The sequence below is a fragment of the Dreissena polymorpha genome, chromosome 15 (assembly GCF_020536995.1).
Source record: "Dreissena polymorpha isolate Duluth1 chromosome 15, UMN_Dpol_1.0, whole genome shotgun sequence".
In the NCBI taxonomy this organism is placed as follows: domain Eukaryota; kingdom Metazoa; phylum Mollusca; class Bivalvia; order Myida; family Dreissenidae; genus Dreissena; species Dreissena polymorpha.
The window spans coordinates 32,156,412-32,180,543 of NC_068369.1; the positions used below are offsets into that span (position 1 = coordinate 32,156,412).

A 24,132-nucleotide genomic window follows, 5' to 3' on the forward strand; every position below is an offset into this window, starting at 1 on the left:
ATTGGGATCTTTTAATTTCGATTTAAAGTTTCGTAGTGAATTTCTTCTCAATTACCGGGATAGCTCGCGAATGATTTGGAATTGACATTTCATCTGAATAAAATAAAAATCAAACACGCTGTAACACGCTATATTTAGATTTCATGCAATATGTGCAAGTCATTTTCTGGAAATCGGGAAAAATGAAACCCGATTTTGTGAAAACAAAAAGGGCAATTGCATTGATTAACACCATAAAAGTTAATCGTATTGATCATCTAAACGCTTTATTTTAGTTTCCGACTTAACGTACTGCCCGAGTTTAAGTACGCATAAAAAATGTGCACATAATATCTACATGTACATGAAGTATATGATTTTATTTTGTACATGTACATGTACATTTAAAACGTGTGAATGACCCTCGCAGACAGGTGTTTACGGTGGCTGCGCAGCATCGCGGTGATCACGGGTGTTCCCGTTAACGATAGCGTGCAATCGCGGCAATTTCGGGTGTTCGCCGAACACCGCGGTCAGTAGCGTGTCCGCCCCCCGCGAAATGTCACCCATCGGGAAAATTGAACACCGCGGACACGCGTTTTTGTCAAAGTACACATTGCCTGTACATGTATAAAATAGTGGGTATTAATAGCTTAAGATATTGGCAACATGTCTTTTTAATTGATATATCAATATTGTTTAATTAGGCATGGAATATTAATCGAAATTGGGGACAAAGTTCAATCGACCAGTATTGACCAGTAATGACCACTTCGGGAGTATTGACCGGGGCGGTTTTAACCGGTAAATTATATATTTGTTATGTAATAAAACAGTGCATAAAATTATATTTCTAATTTATTTTTAAGAAATGAAATCAACTAGTTCTTGCTACCATAACATTAAATTTCGCACTGTATATTTTCCCACTTTTTGGGTCATAATGGGAAAACCTCAATAGAAAAGTCTACCAGAATTTGACAGTTGATGGACAGTTACCATGAAAACTCACCCAACAATGCTTTCTATTGGCTCTAAAAATATCGGTATATTAAACATATTGGACTGTTTAATACATAATCCTAAGTATTTGTTTTATAACGATAATAGACGTTACCAAGAACAAGTGTCCAAATGAAAAAGATGTTGTTTAACATGCTTCTTACAATAAAAATTCAACACTTCCATGTGCTAAGAGGGTAATTTGTTTTCTCCTATCCATTAATCTTCATTTTCTATTTTAACCACCGTAATATTTTTTTTTATGTGTACAATTTTGATCAGAAAAACAATATTAAAAAAATCGAACGACTGGTCATAACGATTGCTTGTATTCCTTTTTACATGTAATTCTCCAAGAGACCCTTTTCACATTCCCGATATCGAGTTCTGCAGGAGTTTCCTCCCTTTATAAATCAAATTGAGAACGAGGCTGGCGATGTGGAAGCTGTGATAGCCTATACAGGCATTATAATGTTCAGAGGATGAATTGTTAAAAAAATAATGAAACGTTTTTTAATTTGTCGTTACTCAGTTGAAGATACTTAATTTTGTTGATTAGCTTCAAATTCTTAGTTTAGAATACATTTAGAATGCAAAGAGCACTGTATTATGGGAATTTGGAATAAGACATAACTTGGAATGGACATCATTTTGGTGATTTTCTCGAACAAAACTGTTCATTTAGTGTTCTGAATGTGTTCATTTCGTGTTCTGAATGTCATTTTGTAATAATCTGTCTATATGTTTAATATAATAAGCACAGTGCCACTTTTCCATGACTTTCATACACAGTGATTTTTTTTTTTGCATTTAAACTGTATTTTAAACTGTGTTCCTGCTCGCATAGACACGGTTTCATTTTTTTAGGATTTAAAAAAATATAATTAAACATCAAGTTTTGTAGTAAAATCTGTTGAAATGATGCATTTATATTATGCAAGTGTCTATTTTACTTAAAATTGGTCAAAATGACTAAATACAACAGGTAAAATTGCATATAATGAATTACTGAAAAAAAAACTGTTTATTCCAAGATTGGTGGCTCATACCAACTTCCCATATTAGTGTGTTAAAATATCTTTAACGATCGCAACATATGCTCTTTTGATAACGTACATGTAACTGTGATAGGCATAATGATTTTTTTACCCTTTACCACTGAGATACATATTTTGACGCATTTGCGGTCATAAGAAAGTTTTATTTAATTTAAAAGCTTTCTTACAAAAATAAGTTTTAAAGGCTTTATTTCCAACCCTTAGATACTGATGAGCAGCAAACAGCATAAAACCTGAACAGACTGCAAGTTACATGTTATATGTTTGCACATAGCCATTTTCACTTTACTTTTGAGAGGGAAAGGATTAAATTGAAAAATGTCATTAAGAATCATAATTGTATGATTGTCAAAGTTAATCCATCATGACTTATTTCATTTAAGTTTAAATAATTACCCAACAAAGGCAATTGATAGGGAACTTTGGAACCCATGGGTCTAGAATGTTTTTGGCAATAAGCATAACTTTAAGCATCACATTGATGGTATTGTCTATCGAACTATGTGTGGTACAAACACATATTGAAGAGGTGTTTTTTCAAATTGCTACATAATGTTTAAATCGCGTTTAAGTGCCACATAGTATGTGTGATACAAAGGAAATTCCCCGGAATTTTCATCAGTTAATGAGTAGTTTGCGGAATTTATAAGACACGGTTTGTGAGCAATACGTTGACTGTCAGTCAGACTGAAATAACACTTATCTAAATTGAATTGTCTCTCATTAGCGACACTTTTCTGATATAATGACACTCATAATAATGTTTTATTTATAAATTAATTTTGTTTATCAATAAGTACATTTTTTGATTGTTTATAGATTATAAACTTAAAATGACTGCTACATAAATGTAGATGGTAGTTACCATTATAGAATTGCACATCGCGAGCCTCTTTTAAGATTCATTGATAAATTATTTTGTCATTGTAATCTCTAAAATTGGGAATGTAAAACTCATCTATTATGTAGATCTATCCATGACGAAAACGCAATCCAGGACATTTGATGCTAATTATTTTACTGAAAAACTGCAACCACTGCTTCATTGTTGTCCCAATAAAATCTAAAAAACGCAGCTTAAACAAATTTGTTTTCAGAAAGTCCGTCACTGGTCATGTGTCATGAATTTTATTATCAGTTGAATGTTTATTTATAATAAATAGATGTAAGTAAATAACTGAATCTGGATTTGTTATTATATTGTGATAAAGAATTTGTTCAATAGATTAAAGAAAATAATAAAGAATAAAACTATTATTAAATATTTGTAATGCAGGCCTTGAAAAATCCACTTGTCGGCTTGAATTTGCAAACTTGTGAAGTTGAACGTCGGTCGAGTTAGGTTTTTCGGAAATTTTTATAGTAATCCAGTGCCTTAATTCCTGCCACGCCAAAATAAAGTGTTAACAAGTTGCCAAAAGATCAAAATACGCTACACAAAGAAACTAAACTTTCATTTTAACAATGTCGCTGACGTAACTGGCACAGTATAATAATCATTGAATTTTGCGGCGCGGAATGTGCCATTTGTGGATAAGCTGCCTGAAAACTAATTGCTTATTATAGTATTTATAAAAAGACTGTTATATTAGTCTTTCTGTAAATATTTGAAATTAATTTTGGTATGTCTGTATTAATCAATTGAATTTTTACACAGTCTGTCAGGGCTTCCGTTAATGGATGTCCGGTCTTAAATTAAGACCGCAGATTTCAGATGTACGTCTATTTTACAAACTGTTGGAGTCCCTTGGACGTATGATAATCCCAATATACACTGTTATAAATTAATTACACATGATGTACAAGTCTTGACAGGAAATCCAGCCTGGTCATTCGTAATACTGTGCCAAAATTAAGTCAACTCCGCTCACGAGCTACTGTCGCATAATGGCTCAGGGAGTGGAATTTAGGCTTACTTGTTGATTGGTCCTTAATTATGAATATGAAAAGTGCCCAATGCAGGCATATCGCTGTGCAGTAGTTGATTTACACGTGTCCAAAATTCATTGTATACATGTTCTTCCTTAAAATGGCAAACGTTTGTATTCATGAAATTCGTAAACACATTTATCGTTAAGAAAGGCCTTATTTTGCTTTAGAACATAGAAATAGTGATTATATTGGATTATTGCGCCATGAATAGAGTCGAAAATATATGCATCCAGTGGTCGACCAGATGGTCTATAAATACCTTTTAGCTAGGTAAGCATTCGAGAATCTTCGGATTTTTTTAATAGGAACACTTTTCATAATTATGATTTCATTTTAAGCTCGACTATTAAATATGAAATATATATAGTGGAGCTATCCTACTCACCCTGGCGTCGGCGTTAGCGTTCCAGTTAGCGTGCAAATGTGAAAGTTTGCTTACTACCCAAAATATTTTCAATGTTGGTAAAGAAGTACTACCCAAACTATTTTCAATATCCCTTGACATATTGCTTTCATATTTTGCATACTTCTTTACCAACATGACCCTAACCTATAGACACGAGCAGACAACTCTATAAAGCATTTTGTAAGAATTATTGCCCCTTTTATACTTAGAATATGCATATTATTGATAAATCTATGTTAAAGTTTGCGTACTACCACAATTATTTTCAATGTCCCTTGACATATTGCTTCTATATTTTACATACTTCTTTACCAACATGACCCCAACATATAGACAAGAGCAGACAACTCTATCAAGTATTTTGACAGAATAATAGCGCATTATATACTTAGAATATGCATATTATTGATAAATCTATATTAAAATTTGCGTACTTCCCCAAATATTGTCAATGTTCCTTGACATATTGCTTTAATATTTTGCAATCTTGTTGACCATCATGACCCCAACCTATAGACAAGAGCAGAGAATTATTGCCCCTTTTATACTTAGAATATGCATATTATTGATAAATCTATGTTAAATTTGCATACTACCCCAAATATTTTCAATGTCCCTTGACATATTGCTTTCATATTTTGCATACTTCTTTACCAACATGACCCCAACCTAAATACAAGAGCAGACAACTCTATCAAGCATTTTGACAGAATTATTGACCCTTTTATACTTAGAATATGCATATTATTGATAAATCTATGTTAAAGTTTGCGTACTACCCCAAATATGTTCAATGTCACTTGACATATTGCTTTCATATGTTGCATACTTCTTTACCAACATGACCCCAACCTATAGACAAGAGCAGACAACTATATCAAGCATTTTGTTGAGTTATTGCCCCTTTTATTCTTAGAATATGCATATTATTGATAAAGCTATGTTAAAGTTTGCATACTTCCACAATTATTTTCAATGTTCCTTGGCATATTGCTTTCATATTTTGCATACTTCTTGACCAATAGACCCCAACCTATAGGCAAGAGCAGACAACTCTATCAAGCATTTTGTAAGAATTATTCCCCCTTTTATACTTAGAATATGCATATTATTGATGAATCTATGTTAAATTTGCATACTACCCCAAATATTTTCAATGTCCCTTGACATATTGCTTTCATATTTTGCATACTTCTTTACCAACATGACCCCAACCTATATACTAGAGCAGACAACTCTATCAAGCATTTTGACAGAATTATTGACCCTTTTATACTTAGAATATGCATATTATTGATTAAACTATGTTAAAGTTTGCGTACTATCCCAAATATTTTCAATGTCCCTTGACATATTGCTTTCATATTTTGCATACTTGTTAACCAACATGACCCCGACCTATAAACAAGAGCAGACAACTCTATCAAGCATTTTGTAACAATTATGGCCCTTTTGTCACTTCTTTACCAACATGACCCCAATCTATAAACAAGAGCAGACAACTGTATCAAGCATTTTGTAAGAATTATGACGCTTTTTCTATTCACAATATGCATACTATTTAGTTACATTGCCATAACTTCTTTATTTATGATCAAATTTTAGTAATACTTTGACAAAACAACACATACCTAAATACCACAATGGATTCCACCCAAACAATACCACACGCCCCAACCCAAAATCCAATCCCTGCCCCCCCCCCCCCCCCCCAATTTGTTTTTTCCTTGTTTTTATTTTTGAAAGATCATCTTATAAATGACCCCACCCCACCGAGTTTGGATATGAGACCACGAATCATGGCTTGACTTTATATATCAGTCAGCGTAGAACCTGACCAGACTGCGCGGTTGGACAAGCTAGGATGGACCAACTTTGGCCGCATATGACATAAGACCCATTTTCGCATGACGCGGGTCATCTGACCTTTATAATGTGTATATAGCTTTAAATGGAATTTGCACATAGTTTTTGGCATGGACTAATTGTTATGTTAATGTGTTGCACGCTTTCAAAAGCAGAGGGCATATATAAGATCAATTATACTACGGAGTTCATTTTCTGTTGCAAAATGAAATGCAATAAAGATTGTTACTCAGCGGTGTGTACAGTATGACAGCGTTGTCTGTCTGCGATGCATTTATACTGGTTCTAAGCTGGCATACTCACCAATTGGACTCAACCATCTGCTCAAACAAGAAATGATAAGTTCTACTAGCATAAACCTTTAATTGTAACTCATTTTAAAAATATTCATGTTATTTATATTATTCAATTTATTATTCAAAATTATAATTATTATTTCCTTTATTGTTGTTTTTCGCATTAAGAAACTTATTCGGCTTACGAAACTGAAAAATCCCATTGGAAAAAAAATCCCATGGGATTTAAAAATCCCATGGGATTTTTTTTAAACACGACTAAACGCATTAAAATATCGTAGTTGTTCATCATGTTTCTGAAAGTTTCATGAATAAATCTCTCAAAATAAGAAAAAATCCCATGGGATTTTTTTCTCCCATTTTAAAATGGGATTTTTTATAACAATATATTTATATATATAATTGGCATAAAACCAATATACAGTCCTTAAATAACGTTAAAATACTTGCAAACGCAAATAAAACACGTTTTTTTAAAATGTTCAAAATCCCATGGGATTTTTCTCCCATTTGCAAATTATGGGAGAAAAAATCCGATGGGTGAAAAAATCCCATGGGAAAATCGAAAACCCATGGGAAAATGCAAAAATCCCATGGGAACCCAAACTTTGCTTATAAATTTCATAGTGAAGAAAACGCGTTTTTTGAGTGAAAATAACCAATTATTAATCAACGATAAGACTTTTATCGCATACTATGTCTCAAAGTAGCAAATCTTTAAGAAAAAGGGTACTTAAGTTTGCGAAATTTCGGTTTCGCAAAGTTTTTCCGGTTGCCGTTGATTAGGATTTCACTTTTTGAGGTACAGTTAAATGAAATACTAGTAGAATAACTAAATCAACAAAAGGTTACTACACAACAACTTTTGAATGACCCACGCAATTTGATCCCTTTTAAAAAACATTACATTAAAAATTAATATTTATTATAATGTGATACATTGTAATGGTTTAATTATACTCTTAGCATTGAAGTGCAATATGAACCCTTTGTTTTGTTTTATTTAACGTCCACAGTAAAATACTGAAATAAAAGTGGGACTTCCAGATTTTATGTCTGGGACTTCCCAAATTGAATGCTTACAAATGGCTAACATGAGGTGGCTGAACTCAAAGGTCAATGTCGCTCTTACAGGTCAATAGTCAAATTTGGCCATTAACAGGTTGTGTTTGACATAAGCAGAGTTTTGAGACAAAAGTGGAATGTTGGGGCATCTGTGCCTTATGAACACATTTTTTTTAGGTCTATCATATTTTTCTTTTACTAAGTTCATGCCTTCTATCAGGTAAATGGTAGTCCGTGAACTCGGATGAACTCGGATGAGCTCTTAAGGGCCATCATGGCCCGCTTGTTATATTAAATAGCTATTTTATTTCAAAAATCTGTAAAATTGATAATATTTACATGTGTGAAAACAACACAGACTTCAATTGGTATTAGTCTAATAACATGTAAGTCTACGACAAACATTTGATATTTTGCAATACATGTATAGCAAACCATTATTTATATTTAATGAAATTTTATACATGTATAATACAGTTTAGAAGATGTCAATATGTGTGTCACACAAATAATAGAACATACATTATGCCACAGTGGATGATTAGTGTTTGAGACGCAGTTCGTAGTTTGGAAGACGCGCAAAAGCAACTCACAAAGCGTTTTTATTTTAGTGTTTATTTTCATAAAGTACTCAATTAACAGCAATAATAACAATTATCTTTAGATAACACAGTTCTGACACACAGTATTAATTGTTAAGTTAAATTAATGTTTGTTTATAAGAAATGTTTTCTTGTAACGTATAATGCAGTTTATATATGTATCACAGAATAACCCAAAGTCAAGTAAACAAGGACTTGACACATTATATCCCCCGCCAAAGGCGGAGGGATATAGTTTAGGCGTCGTCTGTCAGTCTGTCAGTCTGTCAGTTCGTCATCTGTCAGTCCGTCCGTCACAAATTGTTCAGGGCTATATCTCAGAAACTATATAAGATTTCAACATGAAACTTAATGAATTTATTTATAGATATCAATGAGGAGAAGTGCCGTGCAGAAGAACCATAACCCTACACTTTTTTAAATAAGGGTTATTGCTCTTAGAATGTTGTTTTTGTATGATGTAACTTTTCAGGGCTATATCTCAGATACGAAACAAGATTTCAACATGAAATTTCATGGACATATAGATATAAATGAGGAGAAGTGCCATTCACAAGAACCATAACCCTTCACTTTCTTAAATAAAAGTTATTGCCCTTTGTTGTTTTTTTATGATGTAACTTTTCTGGGCTATATCTCAGATATGATACAAGATTTCAACATGAAACTTCATGGGCGTATCGATATTAATGAGGAGAAGTTTCATGCACACGAAACATAACCCTACACTTTCTTAAATAAGAGTTATTGCCTTTTGTTGTTTTTTTGTATGATGTAACTACAAAAAAGTAAGAAAAGGCACAACCCTACAAATAAGCTTTCTTTTAGTTATGCACCCATCAATAAACACAATTTATTTGGTGGGGGATATCAATTAAACGAATTTTCTTGTTGATTTTATTATAAAAGGGAGGACTTGATAAAAAATGTATTTATCAAAATGAAGACTTGCCCTAAATTAGTTGTTTGCAAATAAGAAATTTCCCAAAAAATCTTGTCATTTGAAATAAGGGCTTGACACACAATTCATTATATGATTGAAAGTGAGGACTTAAGACACACAATTCATTTCAGGAAAATAAAGACTTGTCCTACAATTATTTTTTTGAAAATAATAATTTTCTCAAATAAAAGTGAGAACTTGATACGCAATTCATTTGATCAAAATAATACTTTTCCTTCAATTACAATGTAGTTTTTTTAAATAAAAATTTTCTCAAAAAATTCTTATCAATCAAAATGAGAACTTTAAACAAAACGTATTTTATTATGAAAGTGAGGACTTAACACACATATTGATTTATCATAAAAGTGAGGACTTAATACACACTTCATTTTATTAAAATGATAATTTTCCCTTTAATTAGTTTTTTTGACAATAAGAACTTTCTCAAAAAAATATTTGCAATCAAAATGAGGACTTTACACAAAACTTAATTTAATATAAAAGTGAGGACTTTGCACACATATTGATTTATCTTAAAGTGAGGACTTAATACACACTTCTTTTTATCAAAATGATGATTTTCCCTTTAATTAGTTTTTTTGAAAATAAGAACTTTCTCAAAAAAATTATTTGCAATCAATATGAGGACTTTACACAAAACTCAGTTTTTTATAAAAGTGAGGACTTGACATACAATTGATTTATTATAAAAGCGAGGACTTGATACACACTTCATTTTATCAAAATGATGACTCCAGTTTTTGAAAATAAGAACTTTTTCAAAAAAATTCTTATCAATCAAAATGAGGACTTTACACAAAACTTATTTAATTATAAAAGTGAGGACTTGACATGAACAATTGATTTATCATAAAAGTGAGGACTTGATACACAATTTATTTTATCAAAATGATGACTTGCCCTTCAATTAGGTTTTTTGATAAGAAGAATTAACCTCCAAAAACTCTTTATAAATCAAAATGAGGACTTGACAATTCTTGGAAAGCATGTCTTATGAATCATTTCCTAAATACAATAATTAGTTGGACACTGGACAGTTATGTAGATTGATGTTGTGATTAAACATGGCTTTCAATTTTGTGATGCAGGAGATGATGCCAATGATTCACAATTAGAAGACATGACGGTAACGGTGGCCCAGAACTTGGCTCAACCAGAGTTCCACCAACATTTCGACATGCACATAACCAACAAAACATACCAAGGTACTTGCGACAGAAAATATTTGGTGCTCATATTCAACCATTCTTGTAAAACTTCAACGCGGACATGTAAGTTTATGAGAGTTGAGACAAAGGATTGTTCTCTTTCTTGCGATGCAGCCGGTAAGGCTGGTGATGCCCCAGAAGCACTAGAAGACATTAATTTTTAGCTTGACTATCGTATGTGAAATATATATAGAGGAGCTATCCTACTCAAACATGCATCGGCTTCCCGTAAGCGTTAGCGTTAGCGTGCACATGTTAAAGTTTGCGTACTACCTTAAATATTTCCTATGTCCCTTGATATATTGCTTTAATATTTTGCAATCTTCTTTACCAACATAACCCTAACTTACAAACAAGAGCAGACAACTGTATCAAGCATTTTTTTTACAAAAAATGGCCTTTTTTCTACTTAGAATATGCATATTATTAATAACTCTATGTAAAAAAATTGCGTACCACCCCAAATATTTCCTATGTCCCTTGACATATTGCTTTCATATTTTGCATACTTCTTTACCAACATGACCCCAATCTATAAACAAGAGCAAACAACTGTATCAAGCATTTTGTAAGAATTATTACCCGTTTTCCACTTAGAATATGCATATTATTGATAACTCTATGTTCAAGTTTGCATACCACCTCAAACATGTTCAATGTCCCTTGACATATTGCTTTTATATCTTGCAAACTTCTTAACCAACATGACCCCAGCCTATAAACAAGAGCAGACAACTGTATCAAGCATTTTGTTAGAATTATGGCCCTTTTTCCACTTACATGTAGAATATGCATATTATTGATAAATCTATGTTAAAGTTTGCGTACAACCTCAAACATGTTCGATGTCCCTTGACATATTGCTTTTATATCTTGCAAACTTCTTAACCAACATGACCCCAGCCTATAAACAAGAGCAGACAACTGTATCAAGCATTTTGTAAGAATTATGGCCTTATTTTGTCTTATCAACTGAATATTTTGTTGAATTTTGTGTTTATATCCACTTGACTTCTAAAGTATCAAAGCAATTGCTTTCAAACTTCAAATATTTTCTTACTATTATGAGGGTACTGTACCTGGCAATTTCAATTTGACCTTGATCTTTGAATGACCTTTACTTTCTAGGTCAAAATAATACACACTTGCCATTACTTTTTTATTGATGATCAGATTTTATTAATACTTTGACAAAACAACACTTACCTGAATACCACAGTGGATTCCACCCAAACAATACCCTACGCCCCAACCCAGAATCCCTTCCCCCCCCCAATTTTTTTTTCTTTTCTTTATTTTTGAAAGATCGTCTAATAAATTACCACACAATTGATTGTGGAAAATATACCTGAACGATTACCTTTACCTTATTGAATAATTTGAACTATTTGCCCATAATGGCTTACGTTATACTGTCAAGCACTCGAATAGTCGAGCGCGCTGTCCTCTGACAGCTTTTGTTATATTGTGTTTCTCTAATTGTTATAAACAATAGTTACTAACAAAATAAGAACTCGACACAGTCCGTATATTGTGCATGTGAGGACTTCAAAAAACATTTCTTGCTTAAAATGTTTTCTCTTTTTTATAATTTTTTTTATCAGATATAGTTACTAATAAAATGAGAACTCAACACACAATTCTGTGTATTGTGAATGTGAGGACTTCGAATAAAATTCTTACGTTTCATGGTCTCTAATTATTTTCTTAATAACTGCATCAGATAGACAGATATGATAATGGAAGTTGTGATAAAACATTACTAGCTTTCTTGTAATGCAGGAGATGATGGCCATGATGATGCCTCTAAAGATCAACGCGTGCACCCACGAGATCAAGAAGATCAACGTGTGCACAAGCAAGATCGAGATCACAGAGAACTATCACAAACTCAAGGTACTGCATGTTGTGCGAAAATCTTTGGTGCTCATATTTAATTGTTCTTTGTGTTTGTTCAATAGTTGCTAACAAAATAAGGAATCAACACACAGTTTCGTATATTGTGCATTTGAGGACTTCAAATAAATTTCTTGCTAAATATGTTCGTCTTGATTTTGTTAATCATAGCCTTAATTGTATTTGTTGTAGAAACCATAGGAGTTCCAAGAGGGAGAAGAGGACACAGAGGACCGTCCTTAAGAATTGTCTGGTCCCCATCTGTTAAAGCATGCACTATCAAGTAATGAATTAATCAGAAAATCTACGAAGGAGATAAATCGGCAGTGTTTAAAACACTAAGGAAGCATCTGCACATTGAACTGTTACCTGAAAATTATGAGATTATTGAGGGTAAAATCTTTTACAAAAAGTGCCATGCCAACAGACGAAATATTGTAATAAAAAAACATTATGTCAAAAGAAACTGCTCATACAGTGTGACACTTAACAGAAACATTGCGTTATTGTGTATAATTTCGTCTGTGTTGTGGTATGCTGAAATATTTCATGTTAATGTACTTTCTTTCTTCAATAGAATTACACAGTTATTTAAGGTAGTTTACCCATAAAAATAATTGTTTTAAACCTAAATTATTTTACTTTTTCTTTCATCTGCAACATTTCAGGGATTGACATACCATATATTAAGAAATTAAATCATCAAATAAACAAATAATTACATGTTCTTTAATCCTATTACCAGTTTGCTATTTTGATATAAATTATTTGACCCCTAGGATGTTAACACATATTTGTATGTATTAAAATTAGCTTTTCATTAACTTAGTACTAGGGGGCCCATTTATGTATGTTTAAATATCATTAAATAAGAGACGCTCACTGGAGGCATTTATTTCAACAATGTAAGTTGTTAATCAAGTTTTTAAACTTTAGTGGCTGTCATTTTAGCTCACCTAAGCTCATAGTGCTAATGGGGGCTTTTAGTTGTCTGTCGTCCATCGGTCCGTAGGTCAGTGCGTCCATTAACGTTTTCTGCTAACGTCTCTTCCTCCTAAATCGCTTAGCAGATTTTAACGCAACTTCACGGGAATAATCCATGGATGACCATTTTTTAAAGTTTGTCAAATCAGTCCGGTTAATTGCATATGTGGGTCACCATAGCTGAAATAGATATTAAAAATAAAAACCTCAAAATTCTTCTATTGAACCACAATGGTGAGGGCTTTAATATTTGGTGTGTAAAATTCCCCAACTGGTCCTCTAATAAGTTTGTTCAAGTCATGCCCCTGCAGTCAAAAATGACCATTCACCCCGGGGACATGTGATTATGTAGTTTATAGCTATATGACTGAAAAATCTTCTCTGACACAACAAGGCCCAAACTTGTAATATTTAGCATGTAACCTCATATTGCGGTTCTTTACCAAGTTTGTTTGAAGAAAACCCCTGAGGTTTAAATTAAATTAAATCTTATTTTCTTTGTATGTATATAGTAAAAACTTAAAAAAAATCTCTAAAAGGACAAGGGCCAGACTTGGTTAATTTCCATGTAACATCGTACAGTGGTCCTCTACGAAGTTTGTTCAAATCATACCCCTTGGGTTAAAATTGGCCCACACTGAAGCTATCTTAATTCCCTTATATGTGTACATGTAGTGAAAATTTCCAAAATCTCTGACATGGTAAGGCCCAGAGGTTTGGTATTTTGCATTTAATATCATATTGTGGTTATATATTTAGTTTGTTTAAATCATGCAACTGTCAAAACTGGCCCGCCCTGTGGGTTACTTGTTTTCCTGATATTTATGTACTGAAAACTTATTTAAAAAATCTCTGAAACTGCAAGGCACATAGGTTTGGTATTCGGAATCTAACATCAAATGGTGGCCCTATACATAGTTTGTTCAAATCATGCCCCATGGGTCAAGATTGGTCCCACCTTGTGGGTTACTTGTTTTAATAATATCTCTTCCGAGTTTGAAAAAGGTTGCGGTCAGTTGAAAAACATGGCCATCAGGGGGTGCAAGTTTCCCTATATGGCTATAGAAAAACATTGCGAAAACTCTAGAAGTCGCATTTGTTGTCCAATTTTCATGAAACTTGCTCAGTACATTTGTTCTAATGATATCCCGGCAAAGTTCGAAAATGGTTTCGCAAACATCACAAAAGTTGCTCAGAACCGTTCAGTTCCCCAAATTCTCAGGTGAGCAGCCTACGGCCCTCTTGTTGTAATACTATGTCATCAGTGATTTCGTTTTACAATGTCAGATGACATAAGATATGTCCGTAGAATAACCTTGTTTATGTTGTTATCTCTAAATTAAAGAACATGTCGAAAGCTCTTGTAAATTTGTCCATATTAATATGCATTAACAATAAACAGTACTTCATTTTTGAGCCTTGTTCTGGGAAAACTGGGCTTAATGCATAAGCGTAAAGTGTCATCCCAGATTAGCCTGTGCAGTCCGCACAGGCTAATCAGGGACAACACTTTCCGCCAAAACTTGATTTGCGGTAAGGAGGGACTTCCTTGAAACTAAACATACCAAAAAAGCGTAAAGTGTTGTCCCTGATTAACCTGTGCGGACTGCGAAGGCTAATCTGGGGCGACACTTTACGCACATGCATTAAGCCCAGTTTTCTCAGAACAAGGCCCATATCATTGTTTATGAAGCATAGAGTAAAAAATGTAAGTCATTGTGAAACGTTGTCAATCCTACATAAATAAATGACAGTTTGTGGTTTTTGTAATTTGTTTTTGTTTTAACTTATCAGCTCTGAAACAAATGCCATGGAGTTATTAATAAACTAACCACCGTACATTTTCTTGTTTACTTTTGTACTGATTGACTTTTGATACTCAGACTCATGTACAAACTATCAAACGCCAGATTGTGGCTCTGACGCAAATCACTGATGCTTATAAATGTATTTTGAGCTTAATAACAAAGATATTGATAACATGAATTACTTTTACAAGATGTATTGCGAACAAATAGGTCGAGTGGCAACAAAGGGTACCACAGCACAGTTTGCAAAAAAGCGTTAGCCTTACAAATGGCAATCTCAGTTTTAGTGGTTACGCAATACGGTTATGCAACAAGGATAAGCGCACCCGACTCGGAATCGCTCCCAAGTTTTGTCATTCTTGATGACGCGTGGCTTTAACATAAACTTAATTTTCAATCACGCAGTTTTATGACTGGATATAAAAACGCTTAAATTTTCAGCGTTGTGATGTTATTTTCTCATTAAATCAATTTAAAAGAGTTAACATGGTCCAATCAGTTCCTTTGAAAATACATATTTACAGACGTAGGTTCATACTGAGACAGGTTCAAGGACAGACGAGACAAGGAAACATATTCTTTCACCAGCGGCCATTATTACATGACTTCTGCCATTGGGCATAGCACCATCACGGTTAAATCATGAGACTGAAATAAAGCCTGATTCTCTCCACAAGCAAACTTTTGGCTCATAGCCCTATTGCGCAGCCGTAAAATAAGCTCAATACAATGCAAAAACCACCCACATCTACAGCGTTCGGACAACACATCACGGTGCGGCTTCACTGCGCTCACGGACAGCGGGCCGCGTCGATTTCTTTGAATGTTTCAAATGATCGCTCTGATGGACGTTAGAGGCGATAGCATGGCGCACCCACAGCGTTGCTGAAGACTGCACGGCGTTCTGCTTTTTTGGACGCCATGGAAGCGCCCGTTCCGGTGTTACTTGGGTTTAACAAGTCACTACTCTTAAATTCGTCGCACTTGACTGAAGAAACAAATCGTATCGGTTATAAGTATATGAACCAAGTAGATTCATTTCTAACATTGCTAACTGTAACTCCGTATTTTCAAGTAGCCACATCAACGAAACATTTCAACGCATTTATGGAGGTACGGTCAACGCTTTTTGCAATCGTTGCTTTAGTATTTAACGCAATAGCAACAATCGCATTTTTATATTACCGGTAAATTGGGATTTTAAGCATTAAGACATTCCTTATTTCGTGTTTGCATTTATGTAGTCAAACTTAAATTTGACATATTTAATGGGGAACATTAACTATGACTGCTCACTATATCGCTGAAAATAACCCTACATTAATTTTTTTCTCAATTCGTTTTCAATTTTTTTGTTTGCATCGAACGTGTGATCACAAACTAGTATACGGTTCACACATAGAGAACTCTATTTTAAGGATGTTCGATCTTAGCAACTACGTCTAGAAACGCACTTTCGAAATTACATGTTGCACGTTACTATATATGTGTCAATAACTTTTAGTGCGTAAACTAATGCATTGTACCAGAAACAGCTTCCTGGTGCAAAAAGTGTGCTTAGAAATGTATCAAGAGCTTAAAAATGAACAGTATATTGATGAGAGTAACTATTTTTAATTTGTATTGCCAAACACCGGAGTCATACAAAGGGTACCAGAGCTTGGTCTGCCAAAAGCGACTTGAGGGTAAGATGTGCGCTTTAAAATGATAGTTACACTTAATTTTTCAATTTTAAACGTTACTAAATATGGTAATTATATAAGGATTCTTTATGTGTAGAGCTAGTATAAAAAAAAGAGTTCCCGAGGCAAACTCGTAGAAATAATTTACAACGTAATAAAATCGAAACAATGTTATATTGAAAACTGTCTGTCTGTGATTTGTGGAAGAAGTTCCAGCTTTAAAAGTGACATTACCTGCTCCGTAATAAACATTATAATTGTCGGATGAGTAATCATCGTTGTCTGAACGTGTAGTATTGCTTCGTTACTCCTGCGTTATATCTATGAATCACTTTTTGCTTAAATGCGACGATTTTAGTAACTTATAAAATGTAAGATTTCTTACTTATTTTGTGGAAAAGTCATTTAAAGAAAATACAACGACATCATTTAGTGTCGACAAACGCGTCAATCGAAATAAAATCATTTGGATACTGACTGGAGATTATTATTTTTTAATTTGCACGTGTTCGGCGTCTAATATTTGCGTGCCAAAAACGTATGTTATTCGCTTCAGGAAAACCCGGCGACTAAAAATGTGTAGCTAGCTGATTTTATTTTCTTATGATAAGTTTCTTTCAAATGCGTTAACATAGTCTAAGGAATAACCTGAATCTTGGAAAAAACAGATATGTACAGGCAAAGGTTTCTACTGTGATACGTTCAACTAGAGGTCCTCAAAACGTCCTCAAAACGTGTTTTTATACTAGTGTGAAAAATATGCAAATGAAGGTCCTCAGTTTGACGGCTTGTAACGAAAGTCCTCATAACGTATGCATTGAAGAAATATGTGCATAATATGCAAATGATATGCAACTGAAGGTCCTCTTTGTGTAGTCCTCAGAAGTATAGTCAAACAAGAACTTTATCGCTTTAGTTTTCTCCCTATTAGAGGGAGTGTATCAAAGATCTCGATAGCGCAATCCATAAACGACATAAATATTAAAATAACGCATTTTTGGCGAAGCGCTCTGCCCATGGGAAAGGGACGTCTTCATATTCCTGGTGTTTAACTCGGTCCTCACATGAGTTGTTGAACAAGTATGTGTGTGCGTGTATGTGCGTGTGTATGAAGTAGCAGATCTGTACAATTAAGCTCCTTTACAGGTATCGGTAAGGTCCAGTTAGATGATTTAACCATGCAAATTGACTCGCATAAAACTATATGTGTGTTCAGAATCTTGTTTATAGCCCCTTCATAAATGTTTTAATTTAAAAATATGACTTATTTGTAACGTACTGGTGCATTGCCTCAATCTGCCATCCATTTAAATAAGAAATTAAATCGGCGATTACCGTTAAAGGCGATAGATATAAGAAAAGAGGGATATATGTATCTTACTATGAAGGCGTAATTGTCTGACCCCGAAATTTGTCCATGAAAAAGTTGAGTCATCTTGTCAATTTATACACCCATAATGTCATTTGAGGCTTTTTTATTTTTTAAATGTAAAACGTTAGACTGGAAATTATGCTGTCAAAGGAACGTTGAACTGTATTGATCAATTATGTCTACATCGTTCAAAGACCGAAAATGGTTTAATGAGAACCAGTTTATATAGAATAAATTTTTCATTCACAATCATATTAAATTAACAGGGTATGCATATGGCATACCTGTTAAACTAAGAATATTATTTCATGATGAAAATTCATTTAACAAAACTTGTTGACACCGTATACACGATACACATTCAAATTGTACAATACGATCTTAAATGACTTACATAACGCCAGAAGAGAGTAATTAATACATTCGAATATTTCATAGGCTTATTCGACAGAAATCCTCTTAATTTTGGCTGCATCACTGTGTATGTAAACAACGTAAAGGATGTAAATCTGTTTAGTGTAAGGAATGTCGGACTGCTCTCTGCTTTTTAAAACGACACATAGACACAAATTGTGGCCCAGTTACAATTTCGAGTTAAAATCAATCCCAGAATATAAGGGTCTGTAATATGTCACTAAATCGTGAGGGGAAGACATAATTAACTTACGATAAACACAGCTTTGATTTCAAGATCAGAAAACGATCTATACCGAAATATAATAGCGTGACGATAGAAGGAAACCGTTTCATTATCAAACAACAAATATTTGCCGTACTTTGTCAGCAAGTCTGGAAATCGTTCCTGAGCGCCTGAAAAGGCTACCCTTATTTGCCAGTTTTCTATCTTGAATTTAATTTTACATCGAAACGCATTGTGCTAAAATATGCAATTTACAATATGCAATAAGATGTGTACAGACCTGTGTCATTTGAAAATGAGTCTAATACCATATGCGTCCATCATAAGTATAGTCCATCCAGCCTACGCATCTTTCAGTCTTGTCAGGAGATACATAATAAGACCGTACAACTTTGAGTGAATTTATAGCGGACATCATCGCCTCTGAACAGACCCGCAAATGCACAGGCTTGGCTTGATTTACGCTGGATGGAACGTCATAGGGCCCATTTTCGCATGACGCGGCTATGAAAGTAAGATTTTAATGTCTCGAAATAATGCTGCGTGTAAATCAAATAAAAAATACGATATATTGACGGTGAAGAAACAAACCTGCAAGTTAATCAAATATAAGCATGCACTGTGATTCGATGGTGAAGAAATAAACGCAAGACGTAAATATGAGTAAGTCAGCATTAACGTCAAATATATTTTAAAATTATATTTTACGTTATAGTTTGTTTATATTCGGTTCAAGCTATTACAAAGCATACGTGTCTATAGTAAACCGGTAGTTATTGGTGAACTCATGTTCAAAGATTTATTAGTTGATAACTGCGAATATTAACAAATGTCATCATATACTGTTACGTTCTTATCGCCAGTGCAATTGAGGATACGGGAAAAATCGCTTCTTCATGTCGAGAACAAAACAACTTTTCCCAGATATCAGAGTTGACCCCACTGTACTAGCAAGAACAATAAACGAGCATGCGCAACAGACGGTGATAGTGATATTAGAATCTCCAAATCCCTTGTTGATCAGTACTTTTATTTACTTGATCAATTAAAAGCCTAAGATTTCGAATGACCAGTGCTGCACAGAATACCACGTGAAAAACGCAGCATACAGTGAACTGTTTTTATCATGCATTAAAGTTCACATCCGCGACATTAAATATTCAAAAAATGATTAATGATGTTTTATCTATACGCTCTGTTCCAAGATTTTAATTCAACACGATATCCACATGATGTGTCATTTTGTGATTGAATATAGAGGAGGAACTAAAACCTCTGACATAAATGGCGAACTTTTTCTTGGCGCGGATGCGGAAGTTATCAGGTTTGGGATCATTATCAAATCTGGCTTGCAACGCGTGGTATTAACCTTATGTGTTCGCTAGCAAAAAACAGGAAATCAACAATATAATGTGCGTATCTTGATACATGACTATGTGTTTTACTTTTGAGGCATTGACATTATGTGCTTTTTTAATGTTTTCTTTTTTGTATTTTGTGTTCAAATGATGTTTTATACAATTGTAAATGAAAATACATAGTTTATCTTGCCTCCCTTCTAAATGTGTCTGATTTTTCTTTGAAAATCGTTGTTGCGCTCAACTCTTAGTTTATTATCAAATTGAAAATACAAACAATCATACACACACGCACTAACGCACATCCCCCCCAAACACGCACATACCCGCACATGTACACACACACAAACACACGCACGTGACTTTACTTTATTGATAAGTGTATTCATTCAAGACGATGTACACATATAACATTCTTAGAAAACTCTCTGTTCTGTCCTGTACATTGTCCGCCAAACGACGTTTTCACATCATGCATTTGGCGTCACTATCTATTATTATGTTTTTTGAGACTGACATGTCTCTAGTGACAGAGACAAATATATTTAGACATTGGTAATTACTAAGATTCGGTTAAACGTTGTTAAAATGCGTATTTTTATGTAATTTGAATCTAACACATTCATCCAAAATCTCATTTACTGTAGTGAATACAATGTGTTAATTGGTAAATTGTGAAGGAACACAATTGCAAAGTATGATTTGTATCAAGAAGCGTCGTCTGTATTTTCAGCATGTTTGTTATCGCCTCATTATGGTTTTGTGAAGAGCAAATGTACATTTTAATTAATGAACCATGTATTGATAAGTATGAGTACTCCTTACTGTGTAAGTAAAATATTCATCAATATTTTCTTTAAGTTTAATATTATTGATTTATATTATTTACTTATGTATAGTTTATAATGTTTAGCAAACTCGTTTACTCATAACTTAAGTACTTTTCGTAATATTATATATACATGTATATATATATAATACGTTGTTATTGTATTACATATACTAAACTGATGTGATCATTCTGGAAATGTTGGATATACATCTTGAATCTTTAATACATGTATATTTTTCCTACATATGAAAGCAATGAGATAAATATGCAGGAATAATTTGAAATGTATAAGCATATATATGTTTTGCATCGTTATGATAAAGTTTATTTTATATGCCAAACGTGTTTTGTTCAATCTAGTAAATGCTGCTTACAAATATTAAAAAATACTTTAACACCCCAACTGTCTGACAAAACAAAGCTACGCCAAATCGATCGAGAGGATAATTTTTTAGAAGAAGCCCGGTGTATTCTTTCTTTATCATCATGACCTTTACCCTTAGGGCAAGAGATGCTTGCTTATTTATGAATAGGCATATACAAGTACACTATTATCATATGCTTTAATTATGGTACTCAACACAAAATGGCATTCTTCCACACGTCGCTAAAGAAATAGAATTACTTTGAATATTTTTTGTATTATTTAAAGCCTCATTTACTTATATGATTTAACAAAAATTCAATGCAAGTAAATATTTATCTAAGACACTCGCTCCTTTATTTGTTACATAGAGAATAACTGGTTACTGCCTGATCTTTTTGTTATATATCAGGCATGGCTTAGAATAATATAACCACGAGGCTTGCCGAGCCATTATTATATTCGTGCCGAGCCTGATATATAACAAAAAGATCAGGCAGTGGCCTATTTTTGTGTATATTATATATCTACGTCCACGATTTAAAAGAAATAATGAAAACAATCACTTAAAAAATGCAGTTACGCGAGAAATAATGTGACTTTCGTCGTTTGACGTGACAATAATTACGCCATGAGCACGCGCGCTTAATATTTGTAAACAATGTTTTTTGCTGTTTTTGTTGCATTTTGTGTTTAAAATATTTTACATTTCGGTATAAAAGTGTTTGTCTTGTTGAATCTTATTCGATTACAAAAAATGAGTACTTTACAGTAGATTCCGAATAATAAGGCCATTCTCCACATATGACTGATATATGAACTTCCTGTTGACCACGATATAAAAAGATATACGGCAACAAGATATCAAGCAGATATCAATGTGGTAGTATGATAAACAGTTATACTGTCCGTCAAATATCAAGTAGACGGCCGTCAAAATACAAACACAATGGGCATATCTTAATTCCACTATAAATTCACTATAGTTTTACAAAAGTGTTACAGCGTAGATCTATGTCATTCCGTTAGCAAAGCCATCTGCTATTATGTCATCGGAAAATATAATCTAACACAAGTTTCTACGTTATTTTAACTCACCTATAATACATATATATATATAAAGTTCTACATGTATAATGTGCCTTAAATTATGTTCTTTTATAGTACATGGAATTATTATGTTCAACATCAGTACAAATTGGAGATTTTACATAAGTAATATACTACACCTATCACTACCACTACTACTATTACTACTACTACTACTACTACTACTAATACTACTATTACTACTACTACTAATACTACCACTACTACTACTACTACTACTACTACTACTACTACTACTACTACTACTTCTTCTACTACTACTACTACTTCTACTACTACTACTACTACTACTACTACTAGTCATAGTTTATACATTGGGACAACAGTTTTTGCTGTTATCCGCGCATCCATCAAATAACTGTATACTACCACTGATACTTCAAAAACACCTACTACTGCTGCTACTACTAGTACTACTTCTACTACTACTACCCCTACTACTTATAATACTAATTTAAATAGTACTACTTCTGCTACTCCTACTATGACTACGTCTAATACTACATATTTTGGTTCTTCTGCTGCTGCTGCTTCTTCTACTACAACTACTAGTGCTTCTGCTATTATTTATACTACTACTACTACTACTATAACTACTTATATTACTACTTAGACTACTAGTATTACTACTAATATTACTGCTACAACTACTACTTCTACTACTTCTATTACTACCACTACTGCCAATACTACTATACTACTACTACTATTTTGATAACTTCTACTATTACTACAACTACAACTACTACTTTTGCTGCTACTTCTACTACTTCTACTACTACTTCAACTTCTGCTACCTCTACTACAACAATGACAACTGCGTATACTACTGCAAACACTACAATTACTTATACTAATATAATACTACTACTATTGCAACTACTTCTACTACTGTTACTACTACTACAACTGCAATTTTTGCTACCACTACTACATTTACTTCCTTTACGTATTACTCAAATACCTCTAATATTGCTAACCTTATAATAACTTTTATTAGTGCTTTTATTACTGCTACTATTACTAGTTGTATAGCACTTCGAATTACCTTTCACCACTTGTATCGACGGTAAACAGCTCACCATCTGAGTCAATGCCGAACACTCCTTTGGTCAGTTCCCAAGGCTGCAATAAAGGAAACCATGTAAATATCCACACATGTATGATGCCATCCGTTTAATATTAAACACAATATCAAACAAACAATACACTAATCAACTCACTAGACTTATGAACATTATATCGAGTTTTGAAATATAGCTTTTATTTCCAGCTATTTAGTGTTTACTGAGATATTCAATGTTGGTACAGATGAAACCACTCCTTTCCGGTAGTGACTACCAATCAAGCTCAAATGCGCCGACAAAAGGGATTGAACCCGGATAGCCATGGTAAGGAATACACTTCCAAATATAAATCAATAATCAGTTTAGTTATGGCATATATTATGGCATATATTGTTAATTTCAACGTTTCTTCGGCGTATTTGTTATCGTAAACGTGTTGTTCAATGTTTTAGCTAATGTTATTTTGAGATTCAAATTGTATCTTCATAATTTATATAAATCTTTCTATAATTAAGGTTTCGTAAATTTACGTCAAGCCTTTCTAATTTAACTAAATGTGCGTAATCAAATGGAAGGGTATATACGCCAGTTCTCGCATTATGCTTTATGGCATTGTAATTCATGCAATTCATTTTCCA

At 33.4% G+C, this 24,132-nt stretch overlaps 1 long non-coding RNA gene across 1 annotated transcript in view; it reads right to left on the reverse strand.

Annotated features, from left to right (window-relative positions):
- Positions 1-23,554, reverse strand: part of LOC127861307 (uncharacterized) — a 46,173-nt gene extending 22,619 nt beyond the window's left edge. Inside the window, exon 1 of the long non-coding RNA XR_008040163.1 lies at positions 23,476-23,554. This is a non-coding gene — a long non-coding RNA (uncharacterized LOC127861307). The remainder of the gene's footprint in view (positions 1-23,475) is intronic.
- Between the last annotated feature and the right edge of the window lie 578 nt (positions 23,555-24,132).